Source organism: Drosophila novamexicana, unplaced genomic scaffold, assembly GCF_003285875.2.
Source record: "Drosophila novamexicana strain 15010-1031.04,08,12 unplaced genomic scaffold, DnovRS2.1 tig00002129-arrow-arrow-pilon, whole genome shotgun sequence".
NCBI lineage: Eukaryota > Metazoa > Arthropoda > Insecta > Diptera > Drosophilidae > Drosophila > Drosophila novamexicana.
Window position 1 is genome coordinate 134,325 of NW_020824944.1, and position 9,708 is coordinate 144,032.

Consider the following 9,708-nt stretch of genomic DNA (forward strand, 5'->3'; position numbering starts at 1 on the left):
AGGGCTTGACATATTAAAGCAATTAAACTAACAAATTGAATCTTTAAAAAGAAATCATTAAGAATCGGGGACGATTCATTTTAAGAAAGCGAGGAGTTATCACCCAGCCCGCAAGGCAATTCTTATTGAAATCATAAACAACATTTCAGTATAAGTCGCTATATTAATTACTTAGCCCTTTCAGACTTATTAGAACCGTTTCAATCACTACGTACACTTAACGTCCACTTAACGCACAGCTGCAGCTCTGCTAACATAAATATCCAGATTCCCGGCTCTAACATAAACATAACAGCGCAACCACTTAACATAAAGATTCATATTCTCATGCGCAATTTATAATGTAAACTAAAGACCCAGTCTCTAGAACGCAATTGCTAACGTAAACATGACTCAAAGCGTCTAGCTTACGCAAGCCACCCCGCGAGCTTTTTAACTTTAAGGAAAGAAGCGTTAGCATAAACACAGCTGATTCGCAGCATAAGATCACCCCGAGCTTTTGAGCTTAAAGAGAATAAGCTTTATCATAACCATAGCTGACTTGCAGCATAAGTTCTCAATTGTACTCTAGTTCTAATCTTGGATTCAAATAAATCGGAAGCCGTCAGCCTCCCACGTAAAAACATATTTTTTCCAATTAGTAGCCACTAATCGGTTAATTTGCACACAAAACACAAACTTACATATGTACGCTTTGATCATATTCTTGTTTCTGGTGGAAAAGTAATTTCGTCATGAATGTGTGTATAAGTAAGCATTAAAAGAGACATCTCCGACTGATATATGTATGTATGTACGTATATTTATGTATATGTATGTATATGTACATATTTGTGAATAAAATGTTTCAGTTATGCAATTTAATAATTACTTTTACATTTATCATAGTTTGAAATATATGATGAAACATTAAGCTCCATGCCATCAAATTTATCGAAAGAACTAGACTCGCCACTAGAAGTTGATTATCGAGGACGAATATTCTTAAACAAGGTAAGCAATCTACATCCACCATTTCAACATTAATTTAAACATATCATAAATTATTTTTTCTTTTCAGAGTTTGTATATTAAGGTACACTTTGTGAACAACTAATATTAAAAAAAACAAGAAAGAAAGGCTATCTTAGGCACACCGAAGATCTAATACCCTTACAGGCCCAACCTTTTCATGATGTTCATAGTGCTTTGCCCGTATCTAGGAAGTGCCGAGTTTGGTCAATATATCGTGGAAAAAAAAATTTCTCCATACAAGAACTAAATTTTTGACCGATCGTTCCTAGCGGACCTATCTGATATAGTGGTCCGATCTTACTAGGATTTTGCCTATATATGGAGGAGTATAGTAAAACTAATAAATGCCGAGTTTGGACAAGATATCTTAAGAAACAAAATTTTAATTTTCGACCGATCGTTCACATGGCAGCTATATGATATAGTTCTCCGATCATAACAGGATTTTGCCTAAATATAAGGAGTAGAGTAAAACTAATAAATGCCGAGCTTTGTCCAGATAACTTGAAAAACAAAATGTATTTTCATACAACAGATTAATTTTCGACCGATCGGTCCTAAAACAGATATATGATAAAGTTGTCCCATCTTAATAGGACTTTGCCTACATATGAGGAGTATAGTAAAACTAATAAATACCGAGTTTGGTCAAGATATCTTGATAAACAAAATGTTTTTTCATACAACAACTTAATTTTCGACCGATCATTCCCATGCCAGCTATATGATTTAGTGGTCCGATCTTAATAGTATTTTGCCTATACATGAGGAGTTTAGTAAAACTAATAAATGCTGAAAGAAAGAAAGACTATCTTCGGCACGCCGAAGATCTAATACCCTTGTAGACCCAACCTTTTCATAATACTTATAGTGCTTTGCCCGTATATAAGAAGCACAGGGAAAATAGTTAATGCCGAGTTTGGACAAGATATCTTGATAAACAAAATGTTTTTTTATATAATTATATAGTGGTCCGATCTTAATAGGATTTTGCGTATATATGAGGAACATAGTAAATAAATAATATCTTGAAATAATATCTTGAAAAATGAAATGTTTTTTTATATAACTTTTTTTAATTTTCGACCGATCGATCCTATGGAAGCTATATGATAACGTGGTCCGATCCTAATAGGATTTTGCATAAATATCAGGAGTATAGTAAAACTAATAAATGCCGAGTGTGGTCAAGATATCTTGAAAAAAAAAATTATTTTTTCATACAACACCTTAATTTTAGACCGATCGTTCCTATGGAAGCTATATGATATAGTGGTCCGATCCAGCTGATTTTGACATATGTGATGCGTGCAACAGAAAAAGGGACTTCTGCAAAGTTTCATTAAGATAGGTTTAAAACTGAGAGACTAGTTCGCATAGAAACAGACAGACGGACATGGCTATATCGAGTCGGCTGTTGATGCTGATCAAGAATATATATGCTTTATGGGGTCGGAGATGTCTCCTTCCATGCGTTGAACACTTCACGACAAAATTATAATACCCTCTGCAACGGTATAAAAATGTTTTTTATCAAAAACCTGGACTTCGACCGATCGCTCTAATGGCAGCTGTATGATATAGTGGTCCGATGTTGATAGGATTTTGTATATATATAAGGAGCATAGTTAAACTAATAAATGCCGAGTTTGGTCAATATACCGTGAAATACAAAAAGATTGTCCATACAACAACATAATTTTTGACCGGTAGTTCCTATTGCAGCTATATGATATGGTGGCCCGATCTTAATAGGACTTTACTAATATGTGAGGAGCATGGTAAAACTCATAAATGTCGAGGTTGGTCAAGACTTCTTGAAAAATCAAGAATCTACTTTTTGACCGATCGTTCCTATGGCAGCTATATGATATAGAGTTCCGATCTTGATAAATGCCGAGTTTGGCCCAGATATCTTGAAAAACAAAATGTTTTTTCATACAACTTAATTTTCGACCGATCGTTCCTATGGCAGCTATATGATATAGTGATCCGATCTTAATTGGATTTTGCATATATATGAGGAGTAATGTAATAACACGTTTTACAACATTGATAACTTTAAAAGAGAAATTTATAATAGTTTTGCCCACATTAATTTTGAAGCAAACTGTTTTGTAAATCTCCCTAATCCAGAAGGAGCTATTTTAGTATCCGGCACAAACTGTATTAACGAAACCTGGCTTACAGGCATTGTCCTTGTTACATTTAAAACCATAGTAACCATAAACAATGTTACCTACACCAATGTAAAAGAAAAAATTCTTAATTTTGTAAAACACAATAAATTCACAAACTACTTCGTTAGTGAATATCAAGTTACTAATAATACTGAACTTCAATTAGAAAATACAAATATACTATCAAAAATAAAATTAGAAAGTAATCATTCAAAAATAACCTTTTTATTATTTATACTTATTTTTGTTTTTATTATGGTAAAGCTTCTTTAACTCTGCCCTTTAATAAATCTTAATCCCCTCAAAATACTGAAATTGATATCGTCAAGTAATCCAAAGTACCATAACACTCAAACTACAGAAACACAGCTTGACATATTAAACCAATTACGCGAACAAATTGAATCTTCAAAAAAAAGAACTCATTAAGAATCGGGGATGATTCTTTTTAAGAAAGGGAGGAGTTATCACCCAGCAATCTTATTGCAATCATAAACAACATTTCAGTATAAGTCGCTATCCCAATTACTTAGCCCTTTCAGACTTATTAGACCCGTTTCAATCACTACGTACACTTAACGTCCACTTAACGCACAGCTGCAGCTCTGCTAACATAAATATCCAGATTCCCGGCTCTAACATAAACATAACAGCACAACCACTTAACATAAAGATTCATATTCTCATGCGCAATTTATAATGTAAACTAAAGACCCAGTCTCTAGAACGCAATTGCTAACGTAAACATGACTCAAAGCGTCTAGCTTACGCAAGCCAATGGTCAGTTCCTGTTACGGTACTTGAGACAGAGATTGAACAACGCGCAGTGAAGTGCAATGTCTCACAGCTACCCTCCTATAACCTTCTGGAACGATTCTCCAGATTCGACAAGGCATTGCGAGTTATTGCATATATCTGTCGCTTTATCCAGCGCTGTAGAAATCCAGCGATCCACTTTCCCGCCGAGCTCCGTAATGAAGAACTTAGGAGAGTTCAGTTCCGGCTTATCGAGTATACTCAACGCCAAGCTTATCCTAAGGAGTATAGCTGTTTGCTCGATAAGCAGCCAATTCAAGGATCAAACAGCATTCGCAATTTAACCCCTTTCATCGATCTGCGATCCTGTGAACGGGTGAGAGCGTCAACCTCGTTAGGCTATGATGAGCGACACCCCATAATCATTCCGGCCAATTGTGATTTTTCACGCCTCCTGGTCCGATTTACCCACCTCATTTGTTTTCACGGAGGCAATCAGTTGGTAATACGCCTCATAAGAGCCAAATACTGGATCCCAAAGCTCAATGTCCTGGTAAAATCTACCATAAACTCCTGCAAGGGTGTGTAATACACCGTAGACGACTCCAGACCCAACTTATGGTCGAACTCCCAAGGGCGAGATCAACCTTTTCCCGACCCTTCACATATACGGGTGTAGACTTTGCCGGACCTTTCGATATTAAAAGCTACATTGGTAGATTACCAAAGGTTATGTCTGTGTCTTCGTGTGTTTCAGCACGAAAGCAATCCATTTAGAAGCCACCACAGATCTAACCACGGAGAGATTCCTGGCCGCATTTTCGCGATTTATCGCAAGACGTGGCCTTCCACAACAGATGTACTCAGATAATGGGAAAGCATTTGTGGGAGCGTCATCCGTTCTTTCGAGAGATTTCTTGCAAGCGACCAAAGAGCTCATCTTATCCAAGCATAGCCATCAAAACTTGTGTTGGCATTTCAATCCTCCTGCCGCTCCTCACATGGGCGGATTGTGGGAAGCAGGTGTCAAAAGCTTTAAGACCCACTTCTACAAGTCCACCGCATGCTCAAAATATACATTTGAGGAGTTCGCGACTCTCCTCTGCAAGATTGAAGCCTGCCTTAACTCCAGGCCAATCTCTCCAATGTCGGAAGATCCGACTGATTTATTGGCCCTAAGTCCAGGCCACTTCCTAGTTGGTGGCCCTCTTCTGTCAACTAACGAGCCAGTAATCAAAGAAGACGCTATTTCTATAATTAACCGCTGGCAGCGACTCAAAGCGCTCCACCACCAATTTTGCTTACGGTGGAAGAATGAGTATTTGAAAGAGCTCCATAAGCGAAACAAATGGTAGTCCCCTACAAGGGACCTCCAAGTCGGTGATATGGTGATTATCAAAGAAGATAACATACCAATAAATGAATGGCGCCTTGGCCGAGTCCAGCTGGCTTGCCCAGGCCCAGATGATAAGGTCCGCGTAGTGGACGTGCTTACCGCTCGTGGTGTCATCCGAAGGCCAATAGCCAAATTGGTCCTAATTCCTACTGAGGCAAATAGCACCACCGACTAATCCTTAAAAGCAACTAATCCCTCTTTCAAAATAAAATCATCACATAATAACACCTGTCCTACATCTTATTCTCCAGTTCACTCCTCTGTAGAGAACCAGCATGGCACCGTCAACGAAGGCATCCAATCATCGTCAAGGAACGGACTCTTTTAGATGCCGGGTGTGTATAGGCCATCCATGCACTACGCAAGTGTCAGCGCTTCTTGAAGCTCACGCCCGAGAAGCGTCTCCGAGCCGTGTTAAGTAACAAATATTGCTCCAACTGCCTGGCTCATCAGCATTCAGGGGAATCATGCCGTAGTGGAGCCAAGTGCAAAATTTGCATAAAGGACCACCACACCTTACTCCACATGCGTGATCCCCGTAGCGCTCGACCCTCTCGGTCAGACAACAGGCCCACCAGAAGAGCTTCTGGCTCCTCGCCCTCCAGCGGCACATCACCCCCAAGCCCGAGACGTGCTACTATACGGACGTCGCTTACGTCCCTTCTCCAGCACAAGGGGGTCAGTATATTGCCCACCGCCATAGTTCATGTTCATGTTCATGCCAGTTCAGTGCTAATGTGAACACAGCATTGACTGAGCCTTACTCAGTGTGAGAGAGTCACTCAGTGAGACAGACTCACTCACTGAGAGAGACTCACTCACTAAGTCGATCCCAGATGCGCTCAGCACTCTCCTTGTGGTCTCCCTTCCACCTCCATCACTCCAAACAAAAATATGTAAAATCACTTAACCAGCAGAGTTTGTTACATGCAGCAGAAACTTCTAATAAAGTGCTTTTTTCACCAACAACAATAATCAAGGATTATTTATCTGACGCCACCCGCACAAACAATAATGAAACCATCCATTCAGCCGACAGTAGTTATAAAAGCGTAATTGAAAAAACACACAAACCATTGAACCAATTTAAACAACAATTACTTGGTTCTAAAAACAACATAACAATTCATGAAAAATATGACGTTTTCAACAAAACAAGACATATTATAGAATACGACACAGTACACAATTTAATAATCATACTTAAAGAATTTCTTCAACCAAACCTGACTACAGGAGTTCATGGCAGTCTCGAAGATTTATACGAAATCCAAAACTCATTAAAAAACACTTTTAACAACAAATTTTTATTTACTAAAAAGTTTGTCCTAGACATCGAAAACAATAATGACCAAGAAATTATAAAAGAAGTAACACATGCTCGTGCTCATAGAGGTTTGGACGAAAATATTAAGCAAATTCTCAAATACTATTATTGGCCAACACTATATAAAACCCTTAAGCAACACATACGCTACTGCGAAATTTGTAATAAATAAATATAACAGAAACCCTAAGCAAATTCCTATTTCTAAAGCCCCTATTCCGGAGAGAGAAGGTGAACAATTACATATTGACATTTTTTATGCTCAAAAATTAACATTCTTGACATGCCTAGACGCATATTCTAAATTTTTAGTGATTAAGGAAATCAATGACAAAGCAGATATGGCAAACAAAGTGTTGGAACTTATCCAAACTTTTTCTTTCGCTAAATCCATAATGATGGACAGCGAACCTACGTTTTCCTCGACACAATTCAAATCGTCAATGTCTCCTTCAGGTATAGCGATTTATCATGCAGACCCCAGACACAGTTTAAGCAACGGTCAGGTAGAAAGAGTTCATTCAACAATTATCGAAATTTCTCGTTGTATTCAAGAAGAATGCAATACAATGGATCATTCCGAATTCGTATACCGAGCAGGTTAAGAGTATAACAACACAATTCAATCGACAACTCAACAAAAACCATGTGACATATTATTTAACAAAATAGAACACCCAAAATTGTAAGACAAATTAAAATCAGCCCAAGCCAAAATGTTAGAGTACCATAAAAAAAAGGGGTCACCAAAAAATTATCAAGTAGGTAAAATAATTTATGAAAAAAAAACATGGCGAACGAAAAAAACTACAACTAGATTTAAAAAACAGGTAGTTAAAGAAGACTTAGGAAATAAAGTCAAAATAAACAATAGGGATCGTATTATTCACAAATACAATATCAAATTCTAACCTATTTTATGTTTTTTTAATGATTTTTAGAATGCACATTTTATGTAAGTTATCTGTTATACTGCCGTTCTGCGGTGCAGACATTATTAATTATTCAAATGATGACTATGTCCTACTTGAGGATACAGATAATACTGAGAAGTTTTTCATGTTTCTAAGTTTTTATAACAATATTTTTGAAAAAGAATTAAATTTTTTTAAAAAACAAAAACAATACAATCGATTCGGAAGTAACCTTGGAATTGAATTTAATCAAAACACTCCTTTCTGAACTTACACCTCACAAAATTGCCAAACGTAGTATCAATGAACTAGGCACAATTTTTAAATGGATCACAGGAACACCAGACCATGATGACATGATAACTATCCAAACTAAAATCAATGAACTTGTTCAAAACAATAATAAGCAAAATCAAATCAATTCTGCAATTTTTAAAGAAGTCACTAAAATCACAAATCTTTTAATAGATATTAAATTTAATCAGGAATTCTTTATGAAAAAATATCGACATAAGTTGTTATCACTTGACCTACAAAATCTGCTGGATACTATCACATTTTCCGAAGCCAGAATATTGAATCCAAAAATCTTAAATAAACAAGACGATAAATATATTTAATCACGAAACACTCAATATCACTCTAATCGATCTTTTAGACATTTCCTCTTTTTCGATCGTTTCATACCAAGGTTTAATCATAGTTTTTATAAAATACCCTACAATTAATTACAATTGTAAGTTATACCACGCTAAAGCCATATCCCAAGCAGATGGAAAATTTTTCTTTAACGACAAAATTGCTAAATGTAATAACACGTTTTACCTCATTAATAACTTTAAAAGAGAAATTTATAATAGTTTTGCCCACATTAATTTTGAACCAAACTGTTTTGTAAATCTCCTTAAAAAATTTACAAGTTGTATAAAATTATCCGAAAAAAATAAACCAAAAGAATTTATAACAGACGGCGCTATTTTAGTATCAGGCACAAACTGTATTAACTAAACCTCGCTTACAGGCATTTACCTTGTTACATTTAAAACCATAGTAACCATAAACAATGTTACCTACACCAATGTAAAAGAAAAAATTCTTAATTATGTAAAACACAATAAATTCACAAACTACTTAGTTAGTGAATATCAAGTTACTAATAATACTGAACTTCAATTAGAAAATTCAAATACACTATCAAAAATTGTTATAAAATTAGAAAGTAATCATTCAAAAATAACCTTTTTATTATTTATACTAATTTTTATTTTTATTATGGTAGAGCTCAAAATACTGAAATTTAAATCGTCAAGTAATCAAAAGTACCATAACACTCAAACTACAGAAACAGGGCTTGACATATTAAACCAATTAAACTAACAAATTGAATCTTTAAAAAGAAATCATTAAGAATCGGGGACGATTCATTTTAAAAATGCGAGGAGTTATCAAGGCAATTCTTATTGAAATCATAAACAACATTTCAGTATAAGTCGCTATATTAATTACTTAGCCCTTTCAGACTTATTAGACCCGTTTCAATCACTACGTACACTTAACGTCCACTTAACGCACAGCTGCAGCTCTGCTAACATAAATATCCAGATTCCCGGCTCTAACATAAACATAACAGCGCAACCACTTAACATAAAGATTCATATTCTCATGCGCAATTTATAATGTAAACTAAAGACCCAGTCTCTAGAACGCAATTGCTAACGTAAACATGACTCAAAGCGTCTAGCTTACGCAAGCCACCCCGCGAGCTTTTTAACTTTAAGGAAAGAAGCTTTAGCATAAAAACAGCTGATTCGCAGCATAAGATCACCCCGAGCTTTTGAGCTTTAAGAGAATAAGCTTTATCATAACCATAGCTGACTTGCAGCATAATTTCTCAATTGTACTCTAGTTCTAATCTTGGATTCAAATAAATCGGAAGCCTTCAGCCTCCCACGTAAAAACATATTTTTTCCAATTAGTAGGCACTAATCGGTTAATTTGCACACAAAACACATACATACATATGTCCGCTTTGATCATACTCTTGTTTCTGGTGGAAAAGTAATTTCGTCACGAATGTAAGTATGTGTAAGCATTTAAAGAGACATCTCCGACTGATATATG

At 36.1% G+C, this 9,708-nt stretch overlaps 1 long non-coding RNA gene across 1 annotated transcript in view; it reads left to right on the forward strand.

Moving 5' to 3' along the window:
• The window catches only part of LOC115768948, a 56,052-nt gene extending 54,920 nt beyond the window's left edge, over positions 1–1,132 (forward strand). The window contains exons 2-3 of the long non-coding RNA XR_004018641.1: positions 889–993; positions 1,061–1,132. This is a non-coding gene — a long non-coding RNA (uncharacterized LOC115768948). The remainder of the gene's footprint in view (positions 1–888; positions 994–1,060) is intronic.
• Positions 1,133–9,708: the final 8,576 nt, after the last annotated feature.